The sequence below is a fragment of the Sceloporus undulatus genome, chromosome 5 (genome assembly GCF_019175285.1).
Source record: "Sceloporus undulatus isolate JIND9_A2432 ecotype Alabama chromosome 5, SceUnd_v1.1, whole genome shotgun sequence".
Lineage (NCBI taxonomy): Eukaryota > Metazoa > Chordata > Lepidosauria > Squamata > Phrynosomatidae > Sceloporus > Sceloporus undulatus.
In genome coordinates, this window is record NC_056526.1 from 59,594,763 (window position 1) to 59,600,085 (window position 5,323).

The following is a 5,323-nucleotide window of genomic DNA, read 5'->3' on the forward strand; positions in this document are numbered from 1 at the left end:
ACCCCGCTCTTCAGCCAAAAGGCTATCAGAGTGGCTGATATGGCATAGGTATGTGAGAATGTCAATTCAAATTCAACTGCTGCAAAAGAACTACAAAGGTAGACTGGAAAGAGAACTGGAATTCATCCATAAACTATAGTCCCTCAGCAATGGATTGAACAAGGACAATGGCTTCCCGGCTCATTACACACATTTCGACACTATCTGATCCTATCCCCATGGGGCATCCTATACTCATATTCTTCTCACCTACAGGCTAGTTTCCAAGGCCCAACTGGTCTTGCCACCTCATTTCCATATCTCATGGCTATGTCTTTGTCCACAAGTGACCATAGTTAAAATTGCACTTGCTACATCATTTACATACGCAAAGGATTTTGATTTTGAATTGATATTCTCACATACCTATGGCATATATATATATATATATATATATATATATATATGTCTGTCCCTGGCTTCCACTCCACCAAAAGCATCTGAGGAAGTACACAAAAGTCTATAAAAGCTCATGCTGCCAATTTCTTTTTTTCAGTTAGTCTCAAAGATGCTACAAGAGCTCTCTACATACTGATTCTACAGACTAACATGGCTGTCTCTTTGAATTGTACAATAATAATAATAATAATAATAATAATAATAATAATAATTAACCTTTATTTATAAAGCGCTGTAAATTTACACAGCGCTGTACATAAATTTTTTAGTCAGACGGTTCCCTGCCCTCAGGCTTACAATCTAAAAGACACAACACAAAAGGAGAAGGGAGTGGTGGTGGGGAATAGGATCAGGTCCAGCAGATCTTCTCCACAATAATCTCATGTGGAATGGGGAAAAAACTTTTCAAATGTTTCATTATTGCATTTGACAAATAAGAAAACAAGCAAAGATGTACATCTTAGTTTTCTTGTGAAAACATAGGAAGTAGGTTTATTTACAAATACTGAAGGTTTCATAACATCTCATTGTGAAAGGCTCCAGAATATATGCTCTTCAGTCATGGAAGAAAGGGAACTGTAGACTTCAAAACATTAAAACAGAGCGAACTCAAACTAACTGATGCAGGAAGAGAGAAGGTGAGGGTAAGACCAAAATACAGAAAATGACATTAAAAATATGCTATGCCTAACCTCTTAGATAAATACTAAAACTAGTAACTACTAGTTGCTACTAGAGTATAGGCATGCTAAGGCTGCTAATTCCAGAAGTTGCCTACTCCAAGTGTAGGTAATATTTAGTGAGACAGACAAATGTTCTGACTTTGTGCCAGACAATTTCCTGTGTACATTGATGTTTTTATCAGTCTTCTTGTTGCTTATCTGTAAAACATGTGTCATTTTCAGGCTCCTAGCTTTATTTCTACATTAAAAAACTGATGATAACATGAAAATTATGAAGCAGGGAAACAGCTGCAATCACTGGATGATGACTTTTTCCTTTGATGTAACCTCTTTTCAAGAAAATTACTATTGTTCAGCCTGCTGTGAGAAAGCACTTTCTATCTCTAGGCCTCAAGAACCGACAAAATGAAATAGGTGCCTGAAGGAGGTTAAACAACATGAGCCAGAGCTGATCACCTGCACAATTTAGTGTGGAAAGTGTTTTTTACAAAAGTGTGAGGGAGGTGATCATTTTGGCCATTAGGACTGGTGCTGAATATATCTGATGGCATTTATGTATTTACATAAGAGAAGACAGTGGCAATGGGAGAATGGAGAAATTCCCAATAGGTGGTTGATGTTGGAGAAGATATAAAGGCAGCATAATCTAAGAATATCCAAAGTACCTTTTCTTCCTGTTCATTCAATCACCAATGTACTGAATGCAAGAATGTACATACAATACCCAGTTATAGCAGTATGATATCACTTTAACTGTTGTGGGTTCATACTACCTGGGATCTATGGTCTGGTCAGGTGCTTAGAATTCTCTCATAGCTTATTGTTCTGGACTATACCACTAGAGCTTCCTAGCAAACAATTCTAGGTTCCTTGTCTGCTGATGTTGTGGATTTCTGGGTGGAAGTTGCTGGATCTTACAGTATCTTCAAGTTGTTTCTGACTTATGGTGACTCCAAGGTGAACCTATCACTGGGTTTTCTGGGGCCAAGAGTGGCTGACTCACCCAATGTCACCCAGTGGGTTTCTATAGCCAAGTAGGGAACTGAACCTTCTTCTCCAGAGTCGTAATCCAACACTCAAAGTACTACACCAGTGATTTCCAAACTTTGGTCTTTCATGTGTTTTGGATTTCAACTCCCAGAAGCTCCAACCAGTTTGGTCAACAGTCAGGAATTCTTGAGTCCAAATCATCTGGAGGACTAATGTTTGGGAGTCACTGCAATGCAGCGGGCTGGCTTTTCTCATCAAGCTACAAATCCCAGGATTTCATAGGCTGGGGACATGAGACTTAAAAGTGGCATCCATCAGCTATAGTTGTGGATGTACTCTCAGTCTTGGAAATGATTTTTGTTCCTCAGCTCTGCCCCTTGGCATATGTATTCCAAAAAACAACAAAGGATACTTTGAACCTAGCTCCTTTGAAATGGCATTATGGGGGAAAAACAACAACAGATGATGAAGATGGTGTTGATGTTGTTGACTGATCATTCATTTTAGTGTGTCATGAAGGGAAACCTGACAATTGGTAAAAGCTTCTCTACTTGGTAAACTGGCCTAAATCCAATCTTTAGTTCCCTAATACAAACCCACTTCCTAAGAGGAAGAGAATGAGTCTAAAGATGGAAAAATGTGTTATTAACCTCGGGAAATAACATGATTATCACAGCAGATAATTGTTCAAAACTGTGAAAATGCTATTAACTGTCTACTTCCCTAAGCAAGGAATTCAGGAATTAGTGACTTCAAATTGTAGCAATGCATGTGAGGGTTCAATGCATGTAGCCTTCACTAGGGCTACAAAAAAAACCCTGACCATTTTTGGACTTCAGTTCTCAGAATCTCCCAGACAACATCATCAATAGATGTAGTCCAAAAAAATTAACAGGCTTCAATCCATAGCTAGACAAGAAGCCAGTAGTTGGGAAAGAAGGACAGCAATCAGCAAATATTCAAGCCCAGCCACAGTCATTTATTTGCTATGCGGTGTGTATTTAACAAGTGAGCAAACCTTTCCACACTCAACACTTGTTAAGTTTGTTGTTCATTTCCACTCATTGAGATGATGCATCCAAATAAGCACTTGGACCATGTGACTTATTTTCTGATTCTATTCTAATGCTCCATTTTATACTCTGATTCATTTACTGATGTCTTTGAGAGCCACCATGGCATAGTGGTTTGAGTCCTGGACTAGGATACTAGAGACCAGGGTTTGATCCCCCACTTGGCCATAAAACCCTTTGGGTGACCTTGGGCAAGTCACATTCTCTCAGCTTCAGGGGAAGACAATGGCAAACCTCCTCTGAACCAATCTTATCAAGAAACTCCCATGCTAAGTTCTTCTTGGTGCCACCATAAGTTGGAAATGACTTGAAGGCTCACAGCAACAATAAATTGGTGTCTTCACTAGAATCTAACTAATAACACAACTCCAATCTTTTATTTACTATTTACTATTATGTCACTAATATTGAAAGGACCCCCCTCCTTATTTAAAAAAAGCATTTCACTATCTTGGTTGAATAATACTTTAACAATAGAACACTACCGCCACCTTGTGGCTACTACAGCTATTGCAACCCCCACCAATTTTGGGTTATTGAGTTATCAAAAATACTTTGATCCAAGAGTATCCTAAACCAGCCTTATGAAATTAGGGGAGTCTCCATAAGCCGGCAGGCAACTTGAAGGTACATCCACACACACAAACGATTATTTAGGACAGACTGATTTTTTGACCAAATAATACATCAAGTTTGGACAATGCATGTGCAGGTTATAGAGAGGAGCATGATTTCCTCACATGTCTCTCTAGCAACCTCTGATAAAAGTAGCACAATGCCTACAATGGTATGATGCCATCACTTCCAATTTTTGCCTGCTTTTCCCTGTTTTTCTGGCCGCCATGTTATGTATTATTTTTCTAGTTGTCATATATTGTTTTTAAAAACAAGACGACATGCTTTTAATTAACTTCTATATTTCAAAGCAGTTATGATCTTTTAATTATCCAATATGCTGTTTGTTTGTTTTTTACTTTTAAGTGTTTGTCTCCATTACAGTTATAGTGTAAATTTAAATGCCAAGTGTCATCCTATGGAGCCATGGTATCTGTAGTTTGGTGAAGAATTTAGAATTCTCTGCTAGAGAGATGTACTTCTCTCCTCTGAATGACAACACTATAACTCTCCAGCAGGGAGTTCCAAGTACCTACTAAACTACAGATCCCAGGAGACCCTAGGCTGAAACCATTACATCTAAAGTGCTATCACAGTGCCACAATTGTGAAGTGTACAAAGTGGTAGCAGATTGCTACAACTGTGCAGTGTAGATAGACTCTTAATTTGCAGTCATAGAGTCCCTGGGAGGGCATCCATTTCATTGAGAGTGGAGAGAAAAATTAGTCTTTGGAAAGAGAGATCTGGTTTCCTCCATGAGACTGTGGCAAGATGCACAGATGGTGTTTGATGTTAGAACTCCAATGGAGAATGCAAAAAGTAGATTTCCGCTGCTATGCTGGGAGAGGTTGTAGATCTATAGGATCCAAAGGTCTTCTGTTATTTTGACACAGGCCTAGGGTTGCCATAAGTCAAGACCTCAAAACCGGGACAAATGTAGGACAAAATTTCAAATGTAGGACACATCTTTTTTAAAATGGAGGACACGCGAAAAAATTTGATGATTTTTAAAAAAATATTAATATAAATGCCTGTTTCTTAGGCATGATCAAAATGGAGGACATTTTGGCATTATTTCTAGACAGATGACAGAAATGGACTTCCCTTTCTGGCCAAACACCCATAACCTGCATTCCAAAACACACATAACAGCACATTTGTGCATTTCACATGGCTTTACTTAACATGGCCTCTTGCATATTTCAGAGGCTTATTCCATAGCCAAACCCCTTGGGTTTAACACTTAGCATGGTTTAACATGGCTATGCATATTGAACATGTCAAGGTGGTTTCACCGTTCTTGCACCAAGTGTACTTCTCAGAAGTATGTGTTAAGGGACTTTGGTTTTTCTTCACTGCGCATGAGTTTGTAAAAATCATAGCAATTTACAGTGACCATGTCAGAACCAAAAACACACAGAAAAGGCACTTTGGAAAGTCACACTCTCTCGGCTTCTGAAACACTGCCTGCATGTCTCTCAAGCTGAGTCATATCATCATCATCATCATCATCATCATCATCAT